The sequence below is a fragment of the Neofelis nebulosa genome, chromosome 1 (assembly GCF_028018385.1).
Source record: "Neofelis nebulosa isolate mNeoNeb1 chromosome 1, mNeoNeb1.pri, whole genome shotgun sequence".
NCBI classification, from domain to species: domain Eukaryota; kingdom Metazoa; phylum Chordata; class Mammalia; order Carnivora; family Felidae; genus Neofelis; species Neofelis nebulosa.
Genome location: NC_080782.1, coordinates 185,767,585 through 185,790,535, shown reverse-complemented (window position 1 = coordinate 185,790,535; position 22,951 = coordinate 185,767,585). Strand labels below are relative to the sequence as shown.

Sequence of the window (22,951 nt, the reverse complement as noted above, 5' to 3'; positions counted from 1 at the left end):
TTCTTGTTTTCTTTCTAATTGCAGCGTATTTCCTTCATCTTAAGTGACCAATGACTAGCCAAAATAATATGCAGTTTCAGAATCAAGTGTTGTAACTATTTACCTTTATCAAAAAATAGATTGTTGGGCAAATGATTTGCACACATATACTTTATTAATTTTACTTGTCTACACATTACTTGAGGAAATTAGAAGTATATATTATGTTTAAATTAATTATTTCTGTGAACAGAACACTCAAAATGTAATAAAATTTGTATGCTATTATTAATAGTGAATGGCAATGTTTGCCACTAATCCCATTGATTGTTTTGTAAATCAATTTTAATTATCTAGAAAGATACTGGAAAGGTAGAGTACAGCTCTACATTTTCATAGCATTTATATTTTAAGAAAAAAACTGAAAGTATTAAAACTTATATGAGTACACAAAGTTATGACTTCACAAAATTTACGAAGGTAAAAAATTTGCATAAATAGATAACTCAACAAAGATCAACCAATATTTACTTCCAAACCTTTACACATATATTCTTTTATTTAGTAGCTGATATCCAATGAAAACAGAATCATTTATTACAGGAAAATTTTTATCATTAACATCTGTTGTTATTTATTTCATTTGGTGAAAATATATTTTATTTTACTTTTTAGATGTCTATTTATTATTGAGAGACAGAGGGAGACAGAGCATGAGCATGGGAGGGACACAGAGAGGGAAGACACAGAATCTGAAGCAGGCTCCAGGCTCTGAGCTGTCAGCACAGAGCCCGACGTGGGGCTCGAACTCAAAAACTGCGAGATCATGACCTGAGCCGAAGTCAGATGCTTAACTGACTGAGCTACCCAGGCGCCCCTGGTAAAAATATATTTTAGAATCCATTTACATTTACTACTTTTACAATCTGTCTTCGTACTACAGATTATACATTTTGTCCTTGGTTGAAATGAAGAGCAATTGATACAGTTCTGTAATGTATTTATTATAAGTGAGACATGTTCTCAATTCAGGATCTTTGGAAAAATACAAAGTATTCATTCTAACTCCACAGATACTTCATTAGAAGTTCAAGAATATGAGTGAGATCATAGGAGTATTACAATAAGTATCAAGTACACTGATTTAAACCTATATAGTCTCTGCCTCATGTTGAGGTTTCCTTGCTTTTTTAGTATCATTTAGAATCATCAGGGGCATACTTTGAATGTATTCAAAACTTCCTTAGGAATAATGTTGTTTGTTCAACCCAGACTGCTCACAGTTCCTTAAATTCTTGCTCTCACCATTGCTCTAAAATTATTTTGTTCATTTTAACTTGCTGACAAGATCTGGTCTTGTTTGTTTGTTTTCCCCATTTGTTTAAAAACCACTGTCTATGTGATCCCTTATGATATAGCTATTATAGGCATTCACAATTCTTTCCACATCAGGTGGTCTCCCAACTTTCTTGGTAGCTGTGTCTGGACTCATTCTAAGTACCATACTTTGCATTTGGAACCAGGGTTCCCTCCAAAGTTTAACTCTTTATAATTGTTGGCTCCTAACGAATTACGGATTTACTATCAGAGGCATATTTTTCATTCTACATATAAATTCTGGTCCATATGTTACCCAAAAGTGTACAAGGCATGTTAATACTTCAGAACAATTGTGATGTTATAATTCACATTCTTCTTAGGCCATAGTTGATACTATGGCTATCTGGATAAAGGAGAGATGGAAGTTGCTAATTCCATATAATAGGCGTATGTGCATGGTAGCTGTAGGTCTGGCTGGCATACAAATATCTCAGTTTGACTGTATTAAATTGTGTTTTTAATCATATTGTGACTAATCAGAAGAGGGCTCCTGGGTGGCTCAGTCACTTAAGCGTCTGACTTCGGCTCAGGTCATGATCTCATAGCTAGTGAGTTTGAGCCCCACCATGGGCTCTGTGCTGATAGCTCGGAGCCTGGAGCCTGCTTCCAATTCTTGCCTCCCTCTCTACCTCTCCCCCGTTCTCACTCTCTCTCTCTCAAAAATAAGTAAACATTAAATAATTTATTAAAAAAAACTAATCAGAAGATATTAAAAAGGAAAAAATCATTAACCTTAATGTTCACCTATATTTACTCTGAGAATATACCAGTATTTATTTAATAACTAACTTTTTGAAATTTTCATTGCTTTTAATATCGCTAAAGGAAATAATAAGTTATTCTTGTATAAAAAATTTAGAACATAAATGTACCTAGGATTGATTTCTATTAATGAAATTATTGGGTCCCAATGTATGAGGGACAAATAGATTGTCAGAAAGCTTTAAATACTGGTGTACTTCCAGAAATCCCTCATCACATTCTTGCTAACATTTGATGAGTGAAAATCATATGTTATATTATTATATCATTTTATGGTTACCGTTTGCATATGGATATTTTATTTTTTAATGTATTGACTATTAGTGTTTCTTCTATGATCCAGCTTTTCTTCTCATTGCATGTTGTACTAAATCTCTCTATTCTTTTCTACATTCTACTAGAGTTTCTCAAACCTACAATCACAGATTTTGTTTTCTATATTATAGGAATAAAATTATGTTCTGCTGCTCTTCCAGTATAAATTTTAATTTTGGCATTATGTCTAGGGCTTCACAGCAGTTCTTCAAAATTTCATCCCTCTGCTGCTTCTTGTCAGCCTCTTTCCTTAATGTTCTCTGTCCCAATTTCTCAGGAGGCACTGGCCTTTGTGTCCTGCTGAAGATGCCAAATCATTTCATGTCATTTATAAAATGAAATACTGAGAGTGAAGCTTTTGCTGTAATTATTCAATATATTTCTACATTCGCTTTTTTCTAAAGATTTTTTTTGTGATCAATTCAGTTTCTTCAGCTTATTGATTCTATAGCACTTTGGCATATTTGATCATATGAGCATCTTTGTGCATTATCATCACTTTATTATTCTTTTTTTTCTCACAAGATATTCTAAGTTACTTTTGTTGACTGTTCTTCCCATATGCACCTCTGAATACTGAGGCTTCCCAGGACCGAGGCTTTACACCCACTGTTTACCTATATCTACATTAATTAGCTTCATAATTATATGCAAGGCTTTGTGTTAAATGTCATTTATACTGATATTTTCTACATTTGTATTTCTAAACCAAATTTTTCTATTTTACTTGTATATTAGGTCTATTAGGATTCCCTAAAAAGAGTTTGAGAATAGAATTTACATGCAAGAAAGTAGGTAAAATGTTAGTTTGTGAACATAATTCATTCTGGAAACATGCCTGTAAACCAAAGCACTTGTATATCAAAGAGAATTTCCTCATGAGAAATAGTGCACTCAGAGGAGTCATTACACAAACCAAAATATTCAAGTAAAATGATTACAATGCTGTAATATAATACAAAATAATAAAGAAAATATAAAATATAAAGAAAAATAAATCAACCTGCACTTACCTTTCAAAACTTTCATGGCTAGTGTGAGGGAGACAAGAGAGAGGAGGATATAGGATGACTTTCACTATTACTAATGGAATGATTGCTATCTGTTGGCTCAATGGAATCTTTTTCTGCATGGGGGCCATTGTATACACTTGCACAGATATTGACTACAGTACAGTGTTGATAAACTCTTGTCATATACTGTATTGAATGTAACTGGAAATAAGGAGCAGAGGAAAGGGTCTATATCTGCAGGCAGCCTGACCTAGAATGAAGCAAAGCATTCCTAAGCTTACTCTTGTATGGAAAAGCAAAGGACTGTCCATAGGTGCTTTGAAGTGACAAAAATACACTAATGGCTATTGTGGGCACCTTCCAGCCTTCTGAAAAATCACTGATTTCTGCCAAACACTGTGGTCTGAGACTGAGCATCCAAGCATGGGAGACAATCACTTATAATCCTGTAAAGAGACAGACGGGAGGGGGGGGGGCGGGGGGGAGGGGGGGGAGAAGAATCATTGGCTCATTTGTGATCATGTGACATTCGGCATTACATACTACTTGTATTGCAAGACATTACTCATTAATCAAGTGAAAATTTATTAAAAATGTTTTCTCGTCTTGCAGAACAATTGCAGAACAAGTTACTCACAATCCAAGATTTTACTGTATTGTCATGGGTAATGTAAAAGAGCCTAAGGAAACAGAATAGGAAACAGAAGAAGCCCAATGAAGACTTGCTTTCAGATATAAGTCTAGCCCCATGGTGATGATGTACATTGAACCATGAGGACAAGAATATTGCCTTTTGTTCTTCACTTGCTATTGCCCTGGAAGAAGCTGTTTAATGTGAGGTGTTGACAATGGCCCAAATGCAATGTATGCGCAGGTATAGGCAGCAGCACAGGCAGTGTATGTGGCAGTTGGGTGAGTGATAGCACTAAAGCAGTCAATGGGAACCTAAGACAGTTGGGAGGTGCATCAACAGTGTTTGCCCCAATGTCAAACTGCCTACTTTGTATCTTTGCTTTAGTATCCAGGAGCCATCTAACTAAACCAATTTTAAAATAAAGGTTTGTTTCTCCTCATACACACTTCTAGACTCATGATTGACCACTTCTCTAACTATTAAGCGACACAGTCTTTTATTTGGTTACCTAAACCAAAAACCTAGGAGACTTCTTTTATTAGTTCGTTTTGCTCATATCCTGTATTCAGGCTTATTGTAAGACCTGTCAGTGCATATTCAAAAATTTTCCTGGGGCGCCTGGGTGGCGCAGTCGGTTAAGCGTCCGACTTCAGCCAGGTCACGATCTCGCCGGTCCGTGAGTTCGAGCCCCGCGTCAGGCTCTGGGCTGATGGCTCGGAGCCTGGAGCCTGTTTCCGATTCTGTGTCTCCCTCTCTCTCTGCCCCTCCCCCGTTCATGCTCTGTCTCTCTCTGTCCCAAAAATAAATAAACAAAAAACGTTGAAAAAAAAATTCCTAATTGTCATAATATTTTATGACCTGATGGAGGTGAGGCGAGGCATTCTAAAAATACGTAATTTTTCTGTCATTCATGCAACTATATTGTCATCTGCCTGTTATATATTACAGAGCAATTAGACAAGGAGCAAAAAAGTGGAAAAAATTCAAAGCAGACTACTAAAATGAGAATAAATGTTTGTTAGGTGGGCTAACTTGATGACTATATCTAAGTATTTTCATGTTCTTGCTTAGAGACACGAAATCTCTTTTGTATATCAAAGAAAATACTAACTTAGTTACTTAAGGGAATGTATTTCTTACCAATTGTGATAAATAAGCTCTGTCCAAATTTAAGGTCTCTGTTGCATCTTTCTCCTAGTTGAGTCATCTTAGTGATCTGACAAAGAGTTCTGAGGGGAAAGGTTTCCAATCCAAGTCTGTAGTTTTTGTTGATTTAGTCCTATGTCTGCATCATATTTAATGTTTTCAGTTGCTACAAGTCAAAGGTTACTTGTCAGACTTTAAAATACTTGAATGTATTTTCACAGTTCTGTCTGTATTTAAGTGAAATTGTGCAGGTCCTCCTGACTTGTTTTAATTCTTTATGTGAATCTCATTGCTGGAACACCAAAGGAAGCTGAGACTTATTATGCAGTGAACCAAAATACTACACAATAAAATAAAGGGGTGTGTGCTTACACATGTGTATAGATATTTGAAAGAATCATAATCACAGCACAAATTAAAGCAATCATAAATTCAGATATATCATTCATAAACTTATTTAATATGGTAATATAATATATTAGCTCTTAAACACATATATTCATTTAGGTCACAAACAGACATTCAGCTGATCTTATCCTTGGCTGTAAGTCTTACTTTCTTTGGAAGTAGGACATCATAACAATTTTTACTTCCCTAGGACTTTTTCTCAGTTGGATGTTTCAAAGTAGCCTATTTATTTTTAATGATTTGATACTCTGTCTTCAATGCCTTTTACAAGGTTAAGTTACTTTTACTTTTATATTACTAAAAATACTGTTCAACCTAAAGTACTAAAGTCTCAAAAGCTACACATATAAGCAGAATTAATGACTGGAAGACTGTGTTCTTCATTTAGTCTATCCAAAATGCAGAGTGCTGCTTAGCTTTTAAACGTTGTAACTACTGTGGCTATCATGGGGTCTCTGCACATATTTGCTGCTTGGTAGATCTCAGCAGGATAATAAAATGTATGCTCTTTGTTAGAAACTAAGATTTTTAAAGCCTTTAACACAAAGACCTAATGATGAATACTTTTTCCAGTCTCTGCGGTTGGTGAAATTCTGTTTTAAAGGGAAAATATTAAAAAAAAGGCCAATATTGCACAAGTAAAAAATCTACTTCCAAGCCACATTTTGTCAAATAAACATACTGAACAATTAGTTATATAAGTTATTATTTCTACTTGAGATACCAAAAATAGCGTGAAAGGAATATCTTGGCTTGCCTCATTTTACACAGAGACCCAGTATGGAAATTTAACTAAAAAAATAAACTGTCATTACAATCTACTTTTCTTTATTTTCAGAAATGTAAATGTTAAGGTGTCATAAATTATTAAAAGAAACAAATTTCTAAAAAAAATATGACAATATATTTTATTTTTGTTACTTTTAGAAACAAAATATTGTAAGTATGACTAAACTTTATTCAAGTTCAAAAGGCATTCAGTGTCTTGTGCCTGACCTTATTCCTTTAATCTAATTTCTTATATTTTTACTTACATACAGGACAAACATCTACCTACCATATAGAACATTGCATATATGTCATTTTATGTGAATTATGAAAAATATATACATTATCTGCTTATTCCTTTTATTTTTCGCTTATAAATACATTTTATGGTCTAATTTAACTTTAATATAAGTTTTAACTGTAAAGTACTCAAATTTGTGATTAGATACCTATTAGCTAGTGACAAATTGCTCTGAAGATCATAATATCAATTTACCCTCTCAGAATCAGTTAAAGGAAATAAATTTATCCTTATTCTTGCCAACATTTGAATCTATCATTCTACTTTATTTTTCCCAACATTGTGGTTTGAAATAATGGCTTTAATTGCTTTACTTTATAGTTATCTGGTAGCTTGTAAGATTGAGCTCCTTTTCAGTATCTTTAATTGCTATAAATATTTTGGGTTCTGTGACTGCCTAATTTCTGTTCGTGGACTTTGTTCTAAAACTTACAGGTTGTCTTTTCTTTATATATGTTGGATACTACATGTTTTCTATTATGTTGAGTTGTTCTCTCCATCTATTGTTTGAATCTGTTGCTTGGGTAAGTACATTGTCAGAACCCTGTGTTCTGGGGCACGAGGGTGGCTCAGGTGGTTAAGCATCTGACTCTTGGTATCAGCTTTGGTCATGATCTCGTGGATCGTGAGTTTGAGCTCCATGTTGGGCTCTCTTGTGACAGTGCAGAGCCTGCTTGAGATTCTCTCTTTCTCCTTTTCTCTGCCCCTCCTCTGCTCTTGTTCTCTCTCTCTCTCTCTCTCTCTCTCTCTCTCCTTCAAATTAAATAAATAAACCTTAAAAAAAAAAGAATCCAGTGTTCTAAAATCAATCATGAGAAATGCTTTAATTTTAAATAAATTAATTATAAACACAAAGGGGATGGTAGATTGCACCAGTATAGAGAAAGTATGTGACTTCAGTAGATTACTTCTGTATCTATTACTTCTTAAGGGTCAAATACCTTCTTGGAAGGATAATGATTTGCATTGATCAGTTTTACACATACCAGGCAAGAATATGTATTGTTTTGGTAAAACAAATAGTAGCAAACTTCCTATAAGATTTTAGATTTTACTTTCACTATTTATTAAAATCCTGTTTTCATGTAAGGTAGAAATGAAAAGAAAGAAAACATTGTTAGAAAACAATTATAGGAAAAAGTCTTCTTATTCTGAGATAGAATTTTCCAGGTTATAATTTTCAAGCAAGGTTAACTTTATTCTGCTACCATCCTGTTTTATTTTCAAAGAGATACATAACCTCTCTCATCAAACAGTAACATTTCCTCCTGTATTTTTGTTATAATTTGATTAGGTAAAATTGCCTACAGTAAAAGTCACCCTTTTTAATGTGCAGTTATGTGAGATTCGAACAACACAGAGTTGTGTAACTGCAACCACAGTCAAGATATAGCATACTATCCCAAATTCCCTCATACCCACTTGTAAACAAGCATTGTCCTCACTTGATCTCCTGGAAACACATGGTCTGACCTGTCAGTACAACTTTCACCTAATCCACGATGGTCATTAAAATAGGTTCAGACAGTATGTAGACTTTTGGGTCTGTCTTCATTCCCTTAGTATTATGAATGTGAAATTAATCTATGCTGATGCCTGTGTAGGTAGTTTTCTGACTTTTAAATGTGGAGTAGTATTTCATTGTATGGATCTGCCCTTCATTGTTTACCAGTTCAACGAAGGAAAGTTTGGGTGGGTTTCAGTTTCTGGCAGGTCTGAATAAAGTTGTTATAAATATTCACACGGGATATTTGATTGAATACAATATTCACATCTTTGGGTAAATACCAAAAGTGTTTGCTGGCAATTGCTCTGTCTTATGGTAAGTGCACATTAGCTTTATTAGAAACAGTGGAATTGTCTTCCATACTAGCTGTTGCCTCTGCAACAGAAATTTATGAGAAATATATGAGAGTTTTGCTTTCTGTACTCCCTGATCAACACCTAATAATGGCAAGAGTGGGATCTTAGCCATTCTAGGAAGTGTTTAGAGGTACATCACTGTGGTTTTAAATTGGTTTCACTAGGGACTAATGATATTAAGCATCTTTCCATGGTCTAATTTGCCTTTGTTTTCATAATGAAGTTTAAAATCTTTTTAAAATCTTCTGCTGATTTTTTGAGTTGCTTGTATATTTAGTGAGTTTTGAGAGTTCTTTATACATTCTGGATGCAAGTCTTTTATTAGTTATCTATTTTGAAAATATCTTATAATTGCCTTTTGTTTACTGTTTTATTCTTCTTACAGTGTCATTTGGCAAGCAGAAGTTTTCAATTTGATAAGGCCCAATTTATCATATTTATCTTTTGTAAATTGTGTTTTTGGAAAATTTTGCATATCCTAAAGAATAATTTTCCTATTTAAAAAAATATTTTTGTAAAAATTATAGGTAAATAGTCACATATACTTGTTTGTTTTTATGGTAGAACAATTATATTGAGCTCTAGCTTTTTTTCACCACATGAATGTTCAGTTGTTCCAGCCCACGCTATCTCAGAAGGGATAAAAGTCTCAAATCAGAGATCTGAACACCAGATTTTTACACAACTAATAAATTAATACCAGAGAGATACTTTATATGTGTGTGTGTGTGTGTGTGTGTGTGTATAAAATTGGCAGAGTTTGTGCTCATGAGCATATAGGATGTGTCTTTGTGTCCGTGTGTTGTGTGTGTGTGTGTGTGTGTGTGTGTGTGTTTTGAAGGTGATGTCAATGATTAATAAACACATATTGAGCTCACTCTAATTAAGCTTTCTTGAAAATATTTGAATTTTGGTGAATTTTTCTTTTAGATGAAACATTTACTTACAACTGTATTTTTAAATGTTTTTAGATTTGCTCTTTCCAATGAGAAAAGAATGGAAAGTATAACATGTACACTATAGAAATTATGTAATCACGTTTAATATGTTGACTAAACATATTTCCGAATCCTTAAGTATGACTTCATACTCTTTATGTATGCTCTCATCTATACTGTTTTCTAATGTCATTATTTTTGACAAATATATCTATATATTACAGTTTATATATTTTGAGAGAAGAAAAGAGCATGTGAATGGGGAGGTGCAGAGAAAGAAGGAGAGAGAAAAAATTCCAAACAGGCTCTGCCCCATCAGCGCAGAACCTGATGTGGAGCTTGAACCCTCTAACTGTGAGATCACAACCGAGCAGAAATCAAGAGTTAGAGGCTGAATTAACTAAGCCACGCAGGCGCCCCTTGACAAGTATTATTTGTCATTCTTTAGAAGTAATAAGAATTATGGATATAGTACATTATTGATACAGTTCACCTTAATTTTGTTGAAAAACAGTCATAGTAGGAATCCATTTATAAAGCAGGTGTAGAGTGAATCCAAAGTAGAATTCTAGTGATCGTCTATTTATTTACTGCCTACATTTTCTTCATAGGCTCATTAAAAATGAGAATTGTAAGTAATATAAAACTATGAGAAGTTGTGGATACATGCTCTTAGATGTAAGAGAAAAGTTGGCAAGCTTGAATACATAGTTTTTTTTAAAGTAGGTTCATTACTCAATAGAATGTGAGATAAAAGGAAAAACAAATATTCTTGTGGTAGTATGTTCCAATGTGCCTTCCTAAATACCTATGCTGTTAAAAAGTTAAAAGTGTTCTATTTTCTGTTAAATTGAAAGGAAAGTCTCAGTGCTTTTGTCTGTAAGGGCGATAATATTTGGATGTTAAACATTTTACTTCTGTTTCTAACATAACAACAAATATAAAATATTAAGAAATAAAAATGTCCCAATGTTCCATAGCATGATAAAAATAGATTCTGCCTTAGAATATGCCCATAGTGCTGCCCATGTGAATAGCCTAGGTCTCATTTATGTGACATATGGTGACCTAACTCTCTCTTTAATTTTTTTTTCTAATTTACTGCTAATGAAGAATATTATAGTAAATAGTCATTTTATTAGTTATCTTATATTCAGCAATCTACACCTGTGCCAGTCATTTTAAACATGATCGATGTGATAGAAGTAGCTCATTTCATCACAGAATGGCATTTTCACTTGCTTTGACACTTCATTGTGGCAGTCATCTCCAAACATAAGGTCACAGCTGTTCTGTGACATTTTTACACAATGGAAAATCAGCCTGTTCCATAGAGAAATAAAAAAGAAATTTAATAACCTGACATTTGAAAGTAGAAAAAAAAGCATTTCAAATACAGGTAATTTTACATGGATCTTATGTGAAAACAACATCAGCGTTAAAGAAATAAAGAATATTTTCTTAGGCCAATTATAATACACAGACCTAACAAGGGCATCATTGTGAGTCATTTTTCCAGTGAGCAAGACTGACAAGCTTATGAAACCTTTTCAGCAACTTGTATCCATGCAAACCTCTTCAGTTTTTATTGCATATGGAAAATTTCTGTTTATTTATAGTTTAATATAACTTTTTATAACTTTTTGTGTATATATTTATTTTGATGTAGAACTGCCATACATAAGTACATCTCTATCTTAAAATTACACAGTTTAATTGCAATACAATGTAATGAATATTATTACATTATTGGAAGTGCTTCTGTCCTCTCTTTTCAGCCCATGAATTTATCTATTCTAACACCACTGTCAGAGTGTTTTAATAATTTGAACTATTAATCTCAATTTCTATCTTACCTATGGTATACTTGCTAAATTTATTTTTATTATTATTGAGATTTTGAGAATTGGCTTAATAAAGACTAAGCTGTAAGTCTGTATAATTGGACTTCTCATATTGAATATTGATATTATTTCATCCTTTGTGAAAATATCTCTACCTTAGAAACTGTAGTTCTAAGGCTATTACTTTTGATCTAACTTGAACATCCATTCAACTGTCAAGTATGGCTTACAATAAAGGAATATTAATGACCATAATTAATCAATATTTTGAGCTTTGGTTTTTAAAACTTTAAGTTTTATGCATATTTGACTCCTGGTTCTATAAAACAGTTGAAAGCAGTGAGTCTTCTTTGTCTCATTATTTGAACATGCCCCAAATTCTATAAATACAATTCTTGCATTATTTCATCTGTCTCAATGTCTTTAAAAGCCTTATCTATGCTGCTGACTTGAATTTGTAGCTCTTCTTCCCATCACAATAACCTGAGATATCTATATCTATATCTGTATCTGTATCTGTATCTATATCTATCTATATAGATATCTATCTATATCTGTGTATCTATCTATATATATAATGTGGATCTCACGTTTAAAAATAAACTATCAAAATTGAAGCACATGTGTGTGTGTGTGTGTGTGTGTGTGTGTGTGTATATATATATATATCAGGTTATTATATATATAATGGGGTGGGATATATATATATATATATATATATATATATATATCCCACTAAACCCATGCCCTACCATCAAGTTACTTCCCTCTGTGCATCACATCAGCAGTTCTCACACAGAGATAGAGGAGTTTTCTTGATTCCTCTCATTACCTTCCATGTTCCCACAACCAATCAGCAGCAAATTGTTTACTTACAACTATAATATTTTGTCTAAGTCCATATTTCTTACTACCTTAGTCTTAACTATTTGCTCAGACTACTATAAGAGTGTCTAAACTAGTTGGGCTGTCTTCATTTTGGTCTGTATTATAGCTCTACTTTTTTTTTTTTTTTAATTTTTTTTTCAACTTTTTTTTTTTTTATTTATTTATTTTTGGGACAGAGAGACAGAGCATGAACGGGGGAGGGGCAGAGAGAGAGAGAGACACAGAATCGGAAACAGGCTCCAGGCTCCGAGCCATCAGCCCAGAGCCTGACGCGGGGCTCGAACTCACGGACCGCGAGATCGTGACCTGGCTGAAGTCGGACGCTTAACCGACTGCGCCACCCAGGCGCCCCTATAGCTCTACTTTTAGACAGCAGTGTGGGAGCAGGGGGTGGGGAAGCCATCCAGACAAGAAAAAAGAAAAATGCCTGTACATTTGGATGATGTGATTATTGGCAGGAAATCCCTAAGGGATTTAATAACAACAACAAACAACAAAAATTATTTAAACTTATAAGCAGGTTTAACATGGATCAAGGTAAAAAAATTAATATAATCTATTCTACTTTTACATACTGATGATGAACATTTGGATATTGAAAGACATGAAATAATTAGGATAAATGTGACCAAAGATATTCAAGGTCTACAGATATGTGCTATGGAGGGTTAATTCAGCAAGCATGGAATTGGTCTGGAATATTTTGCTAAATAACCTGCAACACATTGAACTACATTGAGTCATGAAATAATATGAAAAATAATGTTGCTCTGTAACCATGGGTTTGGGTTATATGGAGCGGTTTACATAAAGTTGTCACATTACTTATTGATAACAGGGAAATTTAAAATCTGTATTCTGTCCTGGTGACACTTCCAGGTGGCCTGCTTATGTAGGAAAAATATCTGTATATGTGCAACAGGGTATGAGAATCCTGAACTGAAATTGCACTTTGGGTTCTCTGATTCTCATGTATTCTGTACATGTATCAGTAGTTTTCTGACCCAAGAGATAAGTATATCTTGATATAGCATTTGTAAAAGGAAGATAATGGGAGCTTAAGATTCACCTTACTGGGTCTTATGCTCTGAGGGAGTCTTTGCCCTTAATGCTTATGTTTATTTCAGTCTTTTACTAGCATATTATTCTTTTTCTTAAAAAACAACAACAACAACAAAAAAAACTGTAGGGGCACCTGCGTAGTTAAGTGTCCAACTTCGGCTCAGGTTATGATCTCACGGTTCGTGAGTTTGAGCCCAGCATTGAGCTCTGCTCTGACAACGTGGAGCTTGCTTTCAGATCCTCTGTCTCCCTCTCCCCTGCTCACACACTCTCTTTCTAAAAAATAAAGAAATATTTAAAAGAAAAAAAGCTATAGATTTGTAAACATCATTATGGCTGTCGTGTTTCTCTTTTGGCAATCAAACCCTGAATTCATGTTTAGTGCAAGACCATAAACTACTAAACATTGCTGAAGGAATTTAAATAAGACGTGTATAAGAGATACACTGTGTATATGGGTTTGAAGATTCAGTACATTAAGATGTATATGTTTCCCAAATTGATCTATAGGCTTAATGAAATCATGTTAAAATCTTATCAGGCTCTTTTATAGAAGCAGAAAACATATTTGAAATGTAATATTGAAATGCAAAAGACAGTATGGCTAAAACACACTAAAACAAAAAAAGATTTAAAAGACTTATACTGTCTGTTGTCAATCTTATTATAAAGCTGCAATATTCAAGGGAGTAATATAGTATGTTGAGGTAGACAAATAGATCAATGCAAAATAATAAATTTGAGAAATAGACCCATGTATTCGTGGTCAAGTGATATTTTTACAAAGGTGCTAAGGTAATTAAATAAAGGATAATCTTTACAAAAAGTGATCTTGATAAATTGGATACATAAAAAATGAACTTCAACAGATATTCTGTACCACATACAAAAATTAACTCAAAATGGTCACTGATTTAAATGTATAGTTATTTTAAATTATAAAATATCTCTAAGTGAACATAATAAAGATCTTTGTGACCTTGTTCCCTCTCAGTGAATGTCCTCTCTTGCTACTGATTTATGTAGTATTATTCTTTCCTTCCAGGTCAGACTTAATATATACTTTATGAGGGAAAGGCATAAAAGGGACCACTCTTCCCCTTTTCCACCCTCCATACTACTGGTGTGATGTAGAAAGAATGGGTATGATTAATATTGGAAGAAATCATAAGCCAGAAGTGTACTGATTATAGTCTAAAGAATTCAAGAGAATCCATGGCTGAAAACATGTTCTATGTTTACACAATAAAATTCTGAACGCAAATTTACTACAACCATGAAATTAAAGGTTGTAGCCACTTGCCTACATATTCTGGGTGAGACTTGCCTTTGTGGCCATCATCTATGGAACATGATAACAACAGTTGGCATGTCACTGAGAACAAGTATGTATGAGGGTGTGTTGTATGATGCAGCATCATGAGCAACGATGTCGCTGGGAATGAATAAGTGGTGTTATGAAGCAGCAAAGGAACATGATCTCTATTGGTTCATGTATATTGATCCTCAAGGGTCATGCATGTGAGTAATAACAGTGTTACTATTGTGTTTTTCATGTTGGGAGATATTAAATCAGCCAGCAATGCAACTTTTGACAAATTAAAAGTTTAAGAGATAGTTCTTAGACCTGACCAAGCGGAGATGATGCTCATATACTATGAAGAATTTTCATATGCAGTTTGAGCAAAAAAACCCAAATACTCTTTTTCCATTATTCTAAATCATCATAAAATTACTATATGCACCCATAAATTTTCTAATACATTTTAAAGTAAATTATGTATATAGGAAAGGGAAAAATAAAACTATTTTCCTTGAGTCCTACACAACTTAAGAACAGCTCTGATATCAGTATTGAGTTTACTGATTTCAAAATTGTACTGTTGTTATATAAGAAAATTTCTGGTGTGGGGAAAAATATACATAGAAATATTTAGGGAAAAGGACTCAGTGCACGAAATTTACTCCCAAGTTATTCAGAAAACTATTACACACAGATAAACAGACACACACACACACTCACGCGGAAATGTTTTATATTCTTAATATTTCACCTTTTTATTTATTTGAATTTTTCAGAAACATAACATAAACTAACTGCTTTTTGACAATGTTAAAGTAGTTTTGAATATCAGATATGTGCAGTGTCCTACCTCATGTTTTTCCATTTTATTTTAATATACCTGATTGTAAATTAGTTTTCTTTTCCAAAATATGGTGCTAATTAGTAGGATGTAGCAAACCCTGGCAGTGTGAAACCATAAATATGTCTTACATTAATCAGGAGTATAACGTATCATGTAAATGCTCAGGGGTCAAAAGATTCAAAAGATGGGGTGCTTGGGTGGCTCAGTCGGTTAAGCATCTGACTTCAGCTCAGGTCATGATCTCGCAGTTTGTGAGTTCAAGCCCCGCATTAGGCTCTGTGCTGACAGCTCGCAGCCTGAGGCTGCTTCGGATTCTGTGTCTCTCTATCTCTCAGCCCCTCGCCTTCTCATGCTCTGTGTCTCTCTGTCTCTCAATAAAAAGTAAACGTTAAAAAAAAATTTAAAAAAGATTCAAAAGATAATTTACAATTTAAAAAATATATTTTGTCATTTTATGTTCTATTTTTTCCATTTCATCTTTAAAGAAATTTAGTTACCTCAGATAGAAATTGATTTCCAAGTATACTGCTAAAAATTGTATATTGGTGTAAAAGGCCAGACAGAACAAACGTATATACATTAAATGGAGGTGTATACATAAGTTATTCTAACACTAATTTGATTTGCAAAAAGCATTAATACAGTGTACATGTGTTAATTTCATTTATAGCTGCAGATTGATGATTATTCATTCACTTAGAGGCAATTTGGTACCTGGAATGAGATGACACTGGAAATTACTTGTGAGACAGAGATATTCGAATGAGGTGAATCTGAGACATGCACAGGCTAAGAGACTGAGAAGTAACCTCACTTCTAACCTCACTTCTGTGTTAATGTCATATTGTTATGGACATGAACAAGATAAGTATTGGAATGCTCAGAACTAAATAATTCAAATCCAAAAGGATTTCCACCTCTAAGTCAATAAAATATCATGTTTCTAATGATCTCAGTAAATGCCAGTTAATCATACTGGCAACCAGTGATAGCCACAGTGGATATTATTCTTCAGAATGTCAAGACTTAATAGACCTAACAATAATGAAAGTGATCAATTTGGCTTTCTCATGTATCTCTTTAATTTTATGTCAGTAACTGTAATAGTAAAAAATTGGCAAATTAAAATGAACACGCGATTTGCATTTGGATTTCCTCCTTTTACTTTTTTTCTCTTTTTAGACCTAAGAAAATATTCTTTCAGGTGAAAAGGGACAGGTAGTCACAGTGATGCTTTTTCCTTTTAGATAAGAAAAAAGTCAGAATTTTGACTGAGCCTAGTATTTTAGATTCTCTTTGGTCTTTGACGCTTTTCTGCAATCGTCAGTTTTGGGGCAAAAAGTACTATGTATTTGCCAATTCTTCAATTTGTAAATATAGAGAAGAGGTGAATTTCATTTATCTGTGACTCTATTATATTGTTCTTAAATATTTGAAGATTTGTATTTGAATTTATTATCCATTTGCCATTTAAAAGCCATGAAGACTTCAGGAGTCCGTATCATTACCTGCGTTTCAGTTCCTCAGTCATTCTGATGTAATCAGGGATTTTGAGAGGATTTCAGATCATGATCTTCTAATTCTAGAGCTCTTACCCACTCTTCTCTAATGGCCCTGCTGCCCAGGTTTAGGGTTCAATTCCTACTGATTAGATGAAAACTCAATAGATGCATTATATTTCTTCAGTTTTAATGATGAAACACATATTATGTCTGTCAAATGACAAAATAGACAAGGTAGAAACAATTATAATGTGTTTCATTCACGAGGAAACAACGCATGGAACTACAGTGCCTCGTGAGCAGTGGAGCACTCTTCATGAGGGATGTGGGGATTATAGAGTGTTACAAGAGTGAATGCAGAAACAGGGCGTGAATGGCTAGGAGGGCAGGGATTTCCTTAAAAGGTTAGCAGGTCTTATTTTCTAGGGAAGGATAAGCTAGCTAACACTGGTGTTTGTTAGGTTTCCCATAAGTACAGGCTGACTTAGGTTTAGATTTGGGATAGCCTCCCTTTTTGAGTCTCGATATATGAATTTTGTCATATCTTAGAAATGATAACTCTCGAAAAGTCTTTTTTTCAAGTATAGTTAGCATACAGTGTGATATTAGTGTCAGGTGTGATATATAATGATCCTACAATTCTGTACGTTATTCAGTGCTCATCACAGTAAGTGCACTTTTATGCCCTTTTCATATTTCACCCACTCCCCACCGCTCTCTGGCAATCAGCGGTTTGTTCTCTGATTCAAGGGTCTGGTTTTTGTTTGTCTCTTTTTTCAAGAGTGTTCTTTTTTGCGGATGTTCTATACTCCTAAAATTAATATAGCTTTTGTAATCCTTATTTTACTCTTTTTCTATTGATTTAATAGATCCAAACTATATAAAAATGGTGCCAGAACAACACTATTTCATATTCATAAAACACCATATTTTTCCTGTTGACCTTCTTCCTACCATGCCCTTCTCTTAGGGTTTTGTCCTGTTTCTGGTCTTTTCAGAATCTGCAACTTCTATAAAACTGTTATTGTTTAGTTATAAGTTCCAATTATTTTGCTCTGGCTTAAGTGCCCAATTTACACAGGTAGAATTTTTCTGAAAGTAAAAATGTATTCTTTGGGCGCCTGGGTGGCGCAGTCGGTTAAGCGTCTGACTTCAGCCAGGTCACGATCTCGCGGTCCGTGAATTCGAGCCCTGCGTCAGGCTCTGGGCTGATGGCTCAGAGCCTGGAGCCTGTTTCCGATTCTGTGTCTCCCTCTCTCTCTGCCCCTCCCCCATTCATGCTCTGTCTCTCTCTGTCCCAAAAATAAATAAAAAACGTTGAAAAAAAATTTTTTTTAAAAATAATAAAAAAATTAAAAAAATGTATTCTTTATTTAATATCTTTACCTGTGTACTCTCTTTAATTTTGAATAATTCATTTAAAATAAAACTATCAGTTATAAAAAGTGACTAATCTTTACTTTTTTATTTTTTAAAAAATTTTTTTAACGTTTATTTATTTTTGAGACGGAGAGAGAGAGAGCATGAAGGGGGGAGGGTCAGAGAGAGAGGGAGACACAGAATCTGAGACAGGCTCCAGGCTCCGAGCGGTCAGCACAGAGCCCGACGCGGGGCTCGAACCCACGGACCGTGAGATCGTGACCTGAGCCGAAGTCGGCCACTCAACCTGCTGAGCCAACCAGGCGCCCCAAAAGTGACTAATCTTTAAATGAGCATTCATGTTCAAAAAGCCCTCACAGAGGGCTTACAGTATCTCCCCAGGGAAACCTGCTGATCATATAACTGAGTGATACACTTATTCCTTGCCAGGCAAGCAATGATGATATTTTTTTCCCTGAAACCTGTTTACTGGTTTTATTTTCAATCATCTCTATTAGTTTTATACATTGCATAACACATTATGAAAATCTTAATAGCTTAAAATAAATCATAATTGTTATCTCACAGTTATTATAAGTCAGAAATCCAAGCCTGAATTAGATGGATCATTTCTAAAAGTCTCACAAGGCTGAAATCAAAGGTCTTCGAGGCTGGTTTACAACCCAGAGGCTCAAACTGGGAAAGATCTACTTCCCAGAGATGTTAGGTCGTTGGTAGAATTCATTTCCTTACAGTAGTAAGAATCCTGGCAATTTGCTTCTTGAGCCAAACACACACAGATAAAAAAACTAGGGTGATTCTGCTAGCAAAATTGAATCTTATTTAATGTAGTCACAGGAGTGGCATACCTTTGCCATAGTGTATCATTTAGAAGCAAGTCTTGAATCTTTCTCATTGGAAAGGAAAAGAATTATACAAAAAAGCCCAAAGCATGAACAACAAAATGCTGGTATCACAAGGGCCCACCTTCTATTTCATTTACTGTAGTAGAGCATCTATTTGTTGATTCCCAGAATCTTGTTAATTTTCCCCTCTGAATATTAAATGTTAAAGTTTAAGGTAGGATGATGAATTTACACTTCACAGAATAGTTGCAGCTGAGATATATTACTACTACTACTACTGCTGCTACCTATTATTATCATAATAAATATTTTCTCTTTTTTATTGTGTTTATTGTATGTTAATTACTATTATAATGATCTATCTACTCTTGGAAAGGAATATACCTAATAACTGGTTTTACTCTATGCCACAATTTCTTGAAATTCTTAACATGGCCACATTTGATTATATCATAAACATAACAAAATTAAATAGTTCATGGTGGCAACTTCAGAACAGGTATCGTGTCATTTATTATTCTAAAATAGGAATATAGAATTCTTTTTGTGTAGTTAGTTCCATTATTGACATTGTTCCAAACAAAATTTTTCATTAATATTCTAAAACATACATTCATTTTGGAATACTAGACCACACATTCTATTAAATATGAGATGTTTCTCATGTTCTGATTTTTTTAAGCTCTAAGATTCCACATTATGTGCTAATTTCAGTATTTAGAGTAGGCTTTGAAAAAAAGGACTACGTAAATTTGAAAGGGTTGTCAAAAGATCTGCACAGCCATTTTGTTTATAAAATGTAACCATTCGTTGATCTTCCATATATCTGTTAAATTTTTCTGTAAACTTATTTCCTATATACTCAAATGTCATTAAACATATAATAGCAGAGAATTTAAATTTCTCATTCTGATCATAATTCTGGGAAGGGATTTAAATAGTTTTACCCTCTGCAAAGCTCATAAATGCTAATGCACTCATTGGAACTCTTTTATGTATTTAATTTTAGCAAATATTTGAAAGTCAAAAAGCTTCCAGTATTTTAACTATCAAATAGGTTAAGACATACACATGTCTATGCATATTAGGAGATAGGGAATCAATCAGTCATTATCATGCAATAATAACTTTTCCCATGTTTATCTAACACAGTACTCCCATTTATTTGGTTAAGTTGGGTTTTGTGAATTTTATGTTTTTATTGCTCTTGAATACTGTTTCACAGAGAAACTTCCATTTTGTTTGTTTGACAGGGTCAAAATTTAGACTTCCAATGTACACCTAATTGCATGTGGATCTTGCTTTAATATTGTCTTGCAAATAAATTAAAGTGACTTTTATTTCATTATAAGAAGTTCATTAAGGTGACCAAATAATATATCATATATATTACTTCAGTAGTCTCAACGACAGTTAAATTTAATATTCTTAACTAGATTGTAGTCATTGCTCACTAGAATTATGAGGCAGAATATTTAATACTTGGCTTCTCTTTTTCCATGAAGATCTGGAAATGGGTTTTAACTATAAAAGAAAAAATGATACAATTCTAATGGTCTAAAAGGTACAAATGAGCCCCAGCACTCCATCACCTATATTTTAGATTATGTATGTAAATTATGATAATTTTCTTAGCTTAACATTTACTCTATATATTTCCAGATAAATTGAAGAAAATAATGTTCAGTAATAAGCAAAGCAATGGAACATTTTAAAAAATGATTACAGTGTGATTTTTCTATTTATGAATTAGAATAAGTCAAAGCAATTGCTATTTGAGTGAAACAAAATAAAGAGAGAAGTATCTTAATAAACAAAAATGTTGGACTTACAATGGATTAAAATGAAAACAGACACAAAAATAGAAATTAAAAAGAGAGATCTGAATGATGATTGTCCTAAGCCAAAGAGTTATATCTGACTGAGCATCCTGAAATTTGATACAATTACCCTTCCAAACAGCTACCTTCTTCTCTTCCCCAAAGACAGTGCAGCTGGTAGTGGAACCAAGTTCAGTTGACACTTTCGATTGCTTTTATGTCAGCTAAATCCACAACTTAATAGATTCTCTAAATTGTGAACTTTTACTTTTGATTTAATTAACATATTCTTTAACTTTAAAATACAAATAAATGCATTTATAACTGCTGGGAAAAGAGAGGCAATGCAAAATGCATTTATCATTGAATGGGTTCTTATTAGTGGTATAGAAATATTTATGTTTCTAGATTTTTTAGATATATTATGGTATATCTCAAATATATATGAAATAGAATGGCATGATGAATCTTCATATGTCAATCTTTCAGCCTCAGTAATCATCAAGATACAATTTTGTTTCATCTATGTCTCTGCTTATTCACTCCCCATCCCAGATAGTTTTCAAACAAATTTTAACACTATGTAATTGTACTTCAGAAGGCATTTTTTAAAAAAATATTTAACATTTATTTATTACTGAGAGACAGAGAGACACAGAACATCAGAGCATGAGCATGGGAGGGGCAGAGAGATGGGGAGACACAGAATCCTCAGCAGGCTCCAGGCTCTGAGCTGTCAGCACAGAGCCCAGTGTGGGGCTCAAACTCACGAACCGCGAGATCATGACCTGAGTCCAAGTCGGACGCTTAACCAACTGAGCCACCCAGGCGCCCCCAGAAGGCATTTTTAATGAAGGTTTTTTTCAGCTATTGCCACAATAACATTAACAAACCTAAAAATTTTAACATAGAGACTTTCTTATCACTCCATATATAGTCATTGGCAAACAGACAAAGGTTATAAATTTTAATTGGTTATTATGGCTTCTCACGTATTCTTTATTTTGTGTAATTTTCCTCACCCACATATTTTTCTAAATGTATGTTTATGGAAGAAATAATTTTCTTTTAATAACATAAGCAGTCTGGCTTTTGATATTTACATACCAGTGGTCATTTTGCATATTCTTTTCCTGAATTGCATGTAAATTAATAGTTTAATCTAGTGTCTTGATAAATTCAGGCTTAATATTTTGGCAATAATTTTGTTCAAAAATTATTTTGACCATTAAAGTGATCATAATGTCTGGTTGTCTCTCTTTTAGTGATATTCAAAACCACTGACAATTATTTCTTTATTCCATTAATTCATGAGGGTTTGCAAAATGTTAGCATTCTTATTTTCTGTAATACTTTAATACTTTTATAAAGAGATTGTGTCCTAATCACATGGGTTTACACTGAGGTACAATCTATAAAGCAGGGACAGGATAATCACTTGAATTTTTTCTAATTACCTCTTTTTATAATAATGAATTGTTTCCATATATTTCTTACAGTAACTAACAGTTTTATTTCCACAAATATTCCTGTGAACTTATGAATTGAAATTTTAACATATTAAAAACCTTAATCGTATTAATTAAAATATATTAAGTTCGTTAAGTGCACATAGTCTACATAATACACTAAAAATTCAATATATGCTCATTGGTGACAATAAATATAAACACTCAAAATGTATTCTTTTTCCTCTGATATGATGATCTGAGAGTTTTGCTTTACTCCAGTTTTCAAGAGAGTGCCAAATTATTTAGGAAACTTGGACTATTGTACATTGTAGATCTTTCAGATCTAGAGTGATCTGAAAGAGTGATGCACACTATGATATCATCATGAAGAGTTTTTTTATTTCTACTACATAACCTAATACTCTTGACTTCTAACTATTGCTACAATAAAGCATACTATACTATTGTGCAGGTTGCAGGATAAAGCAAATAAGTAATTTTGTTG

The 22,951-nt window shown here is 33.5% G+C and overlaps 1 long non-coding RNA gene across 2 annotated transcripts in view; it reads left to right on the top strand.

Annotated features, from left to right (window-relative positions):
* The window catches only part of LOC131483757 (uncharacterized), an 85,184-nt gene that overhangs the window by 41,945 nt on the left and 20,288 nt on the right, over positions 1-22,951 (top strand). The window contains exon 4 of one of the 2 annotated variants that reach the window (XR_009247891.1): positions 16,119-16,591. The exons of the other annotated variant lie outside the window; for it this stretch is intronic. This is a non-coding gene — a long non-coding RNA (uncharacterized LOC131483757). Of the gene's footprint in view, positions 1-16,118; positions 16,592-22,951 lie in introns of those variants that run through there. 2 annotated transcript variants of the gene reach the window in all.